At 40.0% G+C, this 10180-nt stretch overlaps 1 pseudogene; it reads left to right on the forward strand.

Moving 5' to 3' along the window:
* Window positions 1–10180, forward strand: part of LOC106533802 (gamma-aminobutyric acid receptor subunit gamma-3-like) — an 82676-nt pseudogene that overhangs the window by 28990 nt on the left and 43506 nt on the right.

Consider the following 10180-nt stretch of genomic DNA (forward strand, 5'->3'; position numbering starts at 1 on the left):
GTTCAGATATAAACACTGAACTAAAGAAGCATGTCAGATAATTATTTAATCGGCTCTGATTAAACAACCACTTCCGATTCGATGTGCATCCATGCTAGCTCTGTAAACAAACAAGCCGGCTGATGAGACGTCACGTCTTTTACTGCGCATGCGTGTCACATCAGTGCTGTGTTGCGTTCACACAGGGGTCTGATACAGGTCACATTAAAAATGTAATGTGAACGTTCACACAAAAAGATCGGATTTTTTCAAAAAATCGGAACTGAGCATTAAGACCTGCAGTGTGAACGTAGCCATATATTTAAACCTTGTGCTGGAACCAGTCTTAAGGGTACCTGGGGCCTCATGTATAAACGGTGCGTACACACAAAAAAGTTACATGCGTCAGGTTCTACGCCCACATTGGGATGTATCAAAACCAACGTTGCGTGAAAGTGCGTATATTTACACACTTTTCACCTGCCGTGAGAATGTGTGGCAGCCACGCAAAGTTTTTCAGTCGACAGTTTTAACTCACAAAGTCACGAATCTGACCTGAATCCACAGGAATATGACTTTGTTGTGTTTTCTGGATGTAAGGAGCATCTGAACACGGTGTCAGATTTTTGTTTTAGTTTGAGTTTTTATTGTTTAAACTCGAACGATCATGAAACTGAACCCCGGGACTGAAAATCATTTAACCTGAGACAAGAAAATAGATCAGCCTAAAAATGATCAAAAGAACCTCAGTCCAGTCTGTAAACTGTTTTTATATTTTTGTCACGTAGTTGAAAACCTTTTGGGTCCCGAGCCGGAAAAATCCGACACATTACGTGCGGCATAAAAAAATAATTAAAATAAAAAAGTCTGAAGAGAGGGAGCAAAATCAAATGCAAATGGTGGCTCACTGTACTGTAAGAATAATTATTTTTTTTCTGTGTGTAGCCTTCTGGCTGATGCTGAGCTGAGTTGTGGCCGGAGCGCAGCAGCTGCGCTTTGGGTAGATTCTCGCGCCAGGCGCGCGCGCACCCTCGCCAGCTGGGAAGCTGTTCATATATGTCAACCCCTTTGGATGTTTATTTGTCTAATGAGCCTCAAAAGTCTATATTTTTTGCTAAAAATCCGTAGGCTACCACTCGTACCCGCTCGTGGGGGGTGGGGGTCTGTACGTGGAGATGACAGCGCCTGCTGTAACGCAGGAGCATAGGAGAACAGAAAAAGTGGATAACGTAATGTTTATTGTTGTTTTTAATTTTATTTTAATTTTTTTAAACGTCCGTTCAACGCCGTGTTCAACTAAATAGACAACAACTAACCAGGCTTCAATATCACATTCGGGAGATATCTGTAAATTTCAGGAAAATCTCAGGCTTTGTTTATCCCGTATGAATGCGCCACATAAAATAATGACACCCCACTACTTATTTAGACAGTTTTCTCACTCATTCTCCATTTAATGTATAATTTTCCTGCATCTAAAAATCATTTCTGATCCCACAGAGAGGAATCTGAGGAGAATCTCACACACTGGACATATTTACATCTATTTTACATATTTAAATGGAGGCGTGTCAGGGGAGGTGTCTCACATGCGCTCAGTTCCACGTTCATTGGGATGTATAAAGGAAAGGTGCGCAGGAACATGTATACGCATGGTTTTATACATCTGAATATTTTGTTGCGGCGCACAGTTCTAAATTTGTCCGTACGTCAACTTTTAGTGTGAAAGCTGCACAATCCTTTATGCATGAGGCCCCAGGTCTTGTTGCAGCTTTCATAGGATTTTTAGTATTTACTTTTTACAGACAGTGATTGAAATACCCAAAACATAACAACTTAAATATGAACTTCATTTTATTTAATAGGGTTTACAATTTCCGCTGTTGCTAAATATTGTCTACCTCTATCAAATTTAAAACATAATATGTATTTACCTTTATTCAACCAGGCAAATCCTATTCAGACCGCATAGGCCTAGGGAGGTGACAAGATCATGACAAATGTAAAAAAAATAAATTTAAATTGGCTCTGTTGCTTTGATTTGTAAGGCACAAAGACATCCTGGGCCCATAAAATAGGATGTTACATCATCATTACTCAAAAGCTCTATAATCTGAGTARACATGGAAACATTTCCACTTTGGAAACAATATTTATTTGCCTGTGGGCAGGACGTGCAAATGCAATTTACTCCTAAATTTCTTSAAGAGTAGAGGGGAGGGACCTCACTCCATTTTTGATCATTTTAGGGTTTCTTTTCAACTCTTTGCCTAAATTTGGCAAAACTATGTAGTTGCAGTGACCCACAAGGAGTTCCCCCAGTTGGTCCGCACCTCTTTGCATTTCTTCATTGGTGGAAACAAAGATAATCTCTTGTCTCTGGAAGTGAATTTCCCCTGGAAGCTTTCATAATTTATCTGAGTCGGATATCCTTTGACCGTCCCTCCTCATTGTTGTGTATAATGTTCATAAATAATGGACTTGCTTCAGTGCCTTGTCATGTACTTCCCAAAAATGACCGACCTGAAGCAGGAAACCCCCATTTAGGCATTTCCACGAAAGTTCATCCTGCCAGAGCATAAAACTCGCTGGGTTTTCTATCACTGCTCCTTCTGTACTTCTTACTTTCTTTTAAAAGACAAAGCAGCCCTGAAAGGAAAATCCTCCTCTAAACTTGTGCTTCTTATCAGCTCATCACTGACCAGAGGATGACCCGGACACGGTTCCCCTTAKAAGACTGCAGGGCGGCAATTTCATATCAGTAAAAGATTTGTGAGCAGTTTCTRGGTATCTGACCTTACAGCTTGAGCGAGTCTCCCTTTTTACAATCTATAAAGAAGCTCCAGCTGATGCTCCGACTTGACCTCCCGACGAACAAGGCGGCAAGCAGCTGAGTTTAACTGTCCGGGTCAGGATTATTAGAAAGCTTTTGGAGTTTGTTTACTTGAAAATGATCCACCTTTCTCGCTCCTTTCACAGATAGTGACAAGGACAAAGACTGCATTTTTGCCCCCTAGTTTGTTTGATGTGAGGACAGGAAGTGAGGAGTGACAATGACAACTCTACCCGGCTGGGGGAAAAATGGACCCAGAGCCTCCGGGTTGATTTTGGAGAAGAAAATGGGTTTATAAAATGATACATGAACATCTGCACTGCAGAATTTACCATCATTAGTTATTAATATACTGTCTCTGAGGTACTTTAAGGAAATCTTTCTTTGGTAACTGCAATAAATGAGCATAAATACCCCTCCTAAAATAATATTTATTGGTTATAAGTCTTTACTGCAACTATAATAATTAAGCTCTGTGCGTTGGAGACAAAGTGCGATTTTGTATTCTGAATAAACAATGTCAGGTAAGGTCAAGACACATACAGCTGTTCTTAAAAGTTTGAATTTAGCTTCAGAAAGAAAAGTAATGAAGCTACCAACTGCTTCAGAAAAATAATCTTGCTTTATTGATTAACTAAAACAAAATCATTTATCTGAGATAAAACAGTTTTGGTTCTAATACCACAAATAAGCAAGAGTGGCTAATCCATCCATCCATCCATCCATCCATCCATCCATCCATCCATCCATCCATCCATCCATCCATCCATCCATCCATCCATCCATCCATCCATCCAAACCCACCTACCCCATCTAAGAGACACAGTCTCTCCTGCATGTCTTGGGTTCTCCTTCAAGTTGGACATGAGAGGGGTTCAGAGGTCCTCCTTACCAGATGAACTACCTCAACTGGTTCTTCTGGATGTAGAGGAGCAGCAGCTAAACTCTGAGTTTCTCCTGGAGAATTGAACTACTTCCCTGAACTCTAACCCCTAATTTACACTAGATGTGGCTCCGCTCCGACCTCTGCAGCAAATACGCAACCATTCTAATCAATGAGTGTATTTACACTGGCTCCGCACGGCGATCTGGCAAACTTAGACCTGATCCTATTTTTGCCAGATGCCAGATCTGTGCCGGAGTCATTCTACAAAAATCACGTTGCACCAACAGGAAGAGGAACAAGCACAACATCCATATTTTCAAAATAAGACACCATAGGGTGGACTAATTTTTTCAAAATCTTAGCTACCTTATAAAATATATGGATATATTTCTACACAAATGCTGTCAGAATGTATCATTCTGTTTGGGAAGCAGATGGAAACATGTAGCATGAAGCAAATGTGTACACACATGATACACGTGGATTTTATTTTGAAATCAGAAGTTTCAAAAAGACGACAGCGAGACAGTTTCAACATAGATATCAAAAGCCTTTATATCTATGTTTTCAGCTGTGTTTGGAGTTCGTCTTTCACAGAATTAATTATTTTTTGCTGTGACTTCCACATTTATCACTGGATTTATTGTGTGATCTCCTTCGTGCACACCCTCCCTCTGTGTGTCACACCGGAGCTGAGCAGAGCGGACGCTGTATAAATTGGGGTGCAAAGGAACAGCTGTGAACTGCGCACCGCAGCACAGCTGAGTGGAGTCGAATCTAGTGTAAATACGAGGTGAGCTACCCTGTAGAGAAAATTAATTTGGATCTTTTGGTCAGGTGAGGGTAGGAATGTTGACCAACAGGTGAGCAGAAACATCCCCTTATAGCTCACCTCTCTCTCATAACCACCATCTGTCACGCCCCATTCTTCCCTCAAACTCTGAAGTACTTACACTATCTCACTTGATGACAGTCCATCCATTTTCAGACTTGTTTTGAAGCCACTTTCAAAAACTGGATCATCTAAACCGGAACGAGAGCTTTTACTATCACACATCTGTCAAAAAAATGACTCGCCGTTTGTCTTTCAAACTCTTATGTGCCAATTTGCTGACTGCACTCCAACGAAGTTCAAAGAGGCCACTTTTATCATTAGGCACCATATTGTAAAGTACAGTAAACAGGTTGTTTTACTGTGTGAATGCACCTTTCAACCATAGTTAAAAGCTTTCTTTTTTTATGGTTGAACCTTGGTTGCTCTAGTTATTTAAATGCAAAACAACTCTCTGTTCCTGTATGTATATATTTGTATAAATGCTGTCAAACATTCCCAAGGAAAATATGTCTTCAGTGCATCAAAGCTTATGGGGATTGTATTCTTACATCTAGTACTTAAAAAACTGCATTTAAATTCCCTTTCTCAAGGATTTTAATCACTGCGTGTTGGGAGAAAAACAAACAAAAACATCGCTTTCATGCATACAGAAGCAAAATCATTGACAGTCTGCTAAATAAGGGGGCTTTGATTCACTGTTCTCACAGTAAAACATCTCATAATTAGAACAAAGGTTGTTGCTGAGGTGAGGGAAATGTGCTGAAGTAAACAAGTTCAGGAGARGCTGTAATTTAATTTTTATATCAAAAGCAGGAGATGTACTTCCAGTGAGTGCTGCTCCTGCTTTAGCTTCTTCTTTGATGTGGACACATTTGCACCAACAGTACTCAGAACATCGACCCCCCTCCCCCCGCTTCCCCTCAAAAAATCTTTTTCTGCCTGTGTAACTCACTAAAAAAAGCCTTGTCGGATCAGTGTATTGATTCTGGTTTTCTCTTCACAGGAGTACCAGATTGACATCATCTTCGCCCAGACTTGGGTGGACACCCGTCTGCGCTATAACAGCAGCAGCATGCGGATCCTAACCCTCAATAGGTAGAGTGCATTCACTCAGAATATACTGCAAATGTAGCCAGGGCTTTTATCTGTAACCCAACTGTGCGAGCTTTGTGGCTTCATCAATACCCATTGATGATTATAGTGTTTTTTAAATGAATCTTAAAACTCAATGACTCTACCTTTGCCCTGTAGCAACTCTTGTTTTTGAACATTTTCCCAGTGAGTATCTCATTTGAGAACAAATATTTGTCTCTCTCTCTGAAGAAGAGGATTGTAATTAATGGAGCAAATTGATTGATGTGCTTTGTTTTCCTCCCAAGTCTTCTGGGTGTTTTATTATCCTCTTACTGGGAGAAGGAGAACAGACTCATGCATTTCTGAGATGATTTCTCACCTTGTGCTCTTTTATTTTCCTATCTGTCTCTTGTTTAACCAGCAATATGGTCGGCTTGATTTGGCTTCCAGACACCATCTTTAGGAATTCCAAGAATGCCGACTCGCACTGGATAACAACGCCCAATCAGCTGCTACGTATCTGGAACAATGGGAAAATACTCTACACCCTAAGGTAAAACACACATATACAAAAAAATCAAAGAAAAAACACAGGACTCTAAACTCATAAGGGACAAAAATAGTTTTTTTCAAGTAGAGTCATGGGTAACCAGGATAGTTTGTACCCAGGGGCATTGGCCCCTGCTGAAATTTGATTGGCCCCCTAAAGTGCCCCTGTCCTGTCACTCATCTGTCCTTTGCCCAAGAGCGATGATGGTGAATGCAGTTCCATGTCCAAACACTAGAGGCGCTAATGAGACTAATAGAAAAGCCCAGCATGAAGCAAGCTGACAGGTCTTTTTCTTTTCTTAAAATTTGAACAATCCTGCAGAAAAAGTCTTTCAACTCACAAATGATGGCTGGATACTCTCGCGTGCTGTGTGTTTGAGTGTATTTTATCAGTAAAAATTCATGTGAACTTGGTAAGGAGAATTTACTACGCAAGCTATTTAAAAAAACATTACAAGCGTTTAAACCTGTGACTGGTTGAATATATGCACCTTACCAAAACCAGAGATTTGTTTGCAAAGACATTGGCCCCTCTATGAATATTGTGGCTCCTTGATGGCCCCTTACTCAGATCTACCACTGTTTGTACCACTCACAGAACCTGATTGGCCACCTCAGGTGCCGACCCAGTTTATCAACAAGTCACTGCACACGACTTTGAAAAATCATAAAACAACATAAAGTGCAAAGATTACAAATGGCCACCTCCATGTGGAGTGTTTGGTGTTGGAGAAGTGCTCTTTTTAGCACATATTTTACTGCCTAAATACCAATAAAACCACAATAGATAGTTCCCACATGACGTCACACATCCTACATCAGGTACTGCCCCGCCATTGTGATAGTGAGSGATAAAACAGAACCAGCTTTTTCCAATGACACACAATACTGTGGAACAGGTGTCTTCAATGTTTGGGACCCCCATATTGATGGAGCAAGGACCTCCTACTGTTTCTATCTATGCAGGCTGAAGAAGAAGTTAAAACAAGTTGGCGAGTACTGGACATGGCCGGTGGCATGGCGTGGGGTATGAGTGTGATTTGGCTGATGGTTTCTTAAAAATATCAGACTGGATTTTTTGTTTTAAATGTCCAAAAAATTTTGGCATCATAAAGAGAAAGAAATGCCTTCTTTTCCCCTAAAATTGCCAACTGAATTGTGTAGTTTTGTCAAACTAAAGGTACTTATTGAGATAAAATTAAAGTCATTTATAATGGACATTTTTTTTTTCATTTCAAGCTGAGATAGTTTTAAAAGATCGACTGAAAGTACTAATAAATGTTATTCATCAGCAGTTGTGTAAGGTGACCTCAGCTTGTTCAGTACTGCTGGATGACACGTAAGCCCTTTACATATTTGACGTGTCTAACATTGACGGCTTCATCAATTTATTAATGAAGAGACACAATCAATCATTTAAAACTCACATGTATGTCCCTCAACCTAATCCAGACCGATTTAAAATGGAGATGAGAGCAGCAGCATACACAGAATATTTGTCATTTATAAAGAACTAAAAAGGACAACAAATGACGAACAGTGTCTGGCGTTTTCTTCAGTGAAAAATTATTTTGCCATGTGTGCTTTGTGACAAAATCATATCATAAACCACTGAAAGTAATCATTGAATGCATTCCTATAACAATTACCTGTTTTATTCCTCAGAAGGTCTTAAGTTAAAGTCAGCCACACATCTTTTGTTGTTTGCGACGGTCCTTCAGGAAAAGGTTGATACATTGAAWCCCATTATAAATGCATTTTTTGATCTCATATCTCACATCATAAAATAATACATTCCTTTCAGTTATGGTTTTTAATCTCCATCCCACCACTTTCAGTCTTTATCACTAGGCTTTACTGGGCTCTGTAATATCGCTCCTTACCCCTTTACCTTCGACCTGTATACCAGGTAAAAATGGGTAGAAAGGCTGACAAAATGGTTCAGATGTAAAAAGCAAAACTACACCTGTGTTCTTTGCAAGTGAAGCACTGAGGAAAATAATACATTGGTAGCTAGGTTAGTAAGTAGGTAGGAAAGTTAGTATACATTTAAGTACATTTGTAGGTAAGTTAGTAGACAGGCAAGTAAGTAAGTTGTTAATGAGCCCAGTYTGTATTTAGTCTATATGTGTCAGTCTCTGAGTGTTGAGAAGGAAAGGTAGAAAGCAGACAGGAAAGCCAACCAAAACAGAGACAAACAGTCCCACCATGACATAACACTCGCCTTATGCTGCGTTCACACCAAACACACTTTGAGGGTCAGGGCCGTCAGGTTTTCATGCAAAGTCTATGATGGACGCTCGTCAAAGAGCATCAGGAAGTGCTGTGGCGAGTCTAGCACGTTTAGCACGGCCCATTTTGAGCATTCAAAAAAATTGCCATAAAAACCCTTGTGTGACGAAAAGAGACATTTTAAAAAAGTTTTTTTTTTATTTTTATTTAGGCAGGTAATCTCATAGAGACATTGAGACCTGTGATATGACACCAGTTACACAAAGATCATAAAACATGTTATCATTTAAAGGGATCCATGATTTGTTGTAACATTAGATTTTATTTGATAAAAATACATTTTAACTGTAAAATAAAGACTAGTGCTGGGCGATATACCGGTTCGTACTTAATACAGTTTTTTATTTTAGTTATGATATGAATTATCTGAATACCGACACACTGGTTTAAAAAGCCTGAACACGTTCGGAACGTTTCATCGCAGCCGCCAGTGAACTGTTTCTCAGGGGACACTTTTCCTCGCAGCGCCGCTATGTGCATTAGCATGCTAATGTTATTTGTTGGAGCAGCTTGTTGCAGCGGTGGGTGGCGATTTTGRTGCTTATATTGACTGACATTTAAAAAAACATCCCATGTTCGCCATCGCTGAATGTAGTAAACACCTCTTCAGTGATGTGCACGGTTAGATTAAACACGCAATGTTAATATGGAGACGTGGAGACGCATGGAGACTTTACCGTGCTGCTATTGTGAAAAGCCCAGGGGAAGTAGTTTTGTAGCGGAGTTGAATTGACTGGTGTGCAAGGTGAGTCGTGCTGTTAATTTTTATTAAATAACATAAAACAATAGACCTGATAATAATCTTTTCTTAACCCTCCTCCTTCACGACCGGACCAAAATGTGTGACTACTGTCTCCAACAATGAGGAGAAGAAAAGACGTTTAGAGGAGGGAAACAGCGACACAGACAGAGGTACAGTAAAAGAAAAAAGTTAATAAGCAGGGTTTGTACATTTTATTATCAGCTGACCTGTGATGAAAAGAAAAATACCGTGATATACTGTGAAACCGGTGAAAATGTTGAAAATACCGTGATATAAAATTTTGGTCATACTGCCCAGCACTAATAAAGACTAAAAATACTGTAGGCTGTTTAGTTTTGTAAATTTTTTAAAATTTATTGTAACAAACTGAGCCATTTTATTTATATGCAAAGCATTCTGGGTAAATGATGACATTGAAGGGATCCTCGATGTGAGTGAGCTATATCCACAATGAAGGTTAATCTTGGACAATATCTGTTGATCGACTCTTTTAAATGAAACCAGAGAGCGTTGACAGAGAGGAGAAGGTAGAAATGACTCAGCCTGTAACTGAAAATATGGATGGAGGACAACAGATCTGCTTCATGGAAGAAGAACCTCAGCTTATCCTGTTAGCCTTTGCGCTGACGCTATATTGCCTTATGCATTAGCTCGGTGGTAGCGCGACAAACAAGCTAAACTGAGGTCCTCCATCCATATTTTCATTTTTGCGTTCCCCTCTCTGTCATGTGGATGGAGGACCTCAGTTACGAGAGGAGAATGTGTAGCGCTGAGCTAATACGGTGGTAATATGGTGATAGCATCGGGGCTAACGCTAAAGCTAACAGGCTAAGCTGAGGTTGTTCTTCCATGAAGCAGCTCTGTTGTCCTCCATCCATATTTTCATTTTTACGTTCCCCTCTCTGTCATGTGGATGGAGGACCTCAGTGACGAGAGGAGAATGTGTAACGCTGAGCTAATGCATAAATA

Source organism: Austrofundulus limnaeus, unplaced genomic scaffold (genome assembly GCF_001266775.1).
Source record: "Austrofundulus limnaeus strain Quisiro unplaced genomic scaffold, Austrofundulus_limnaeus-1.0 Scaffold1023, whole genome shotgun sequence".
NCBI lineage: Eukaryota > Metazoa > Chordata > Actinopteri > Cyprinodontiformes > Rivulidae > Austrofundulus > Austrofundulus limnaeus.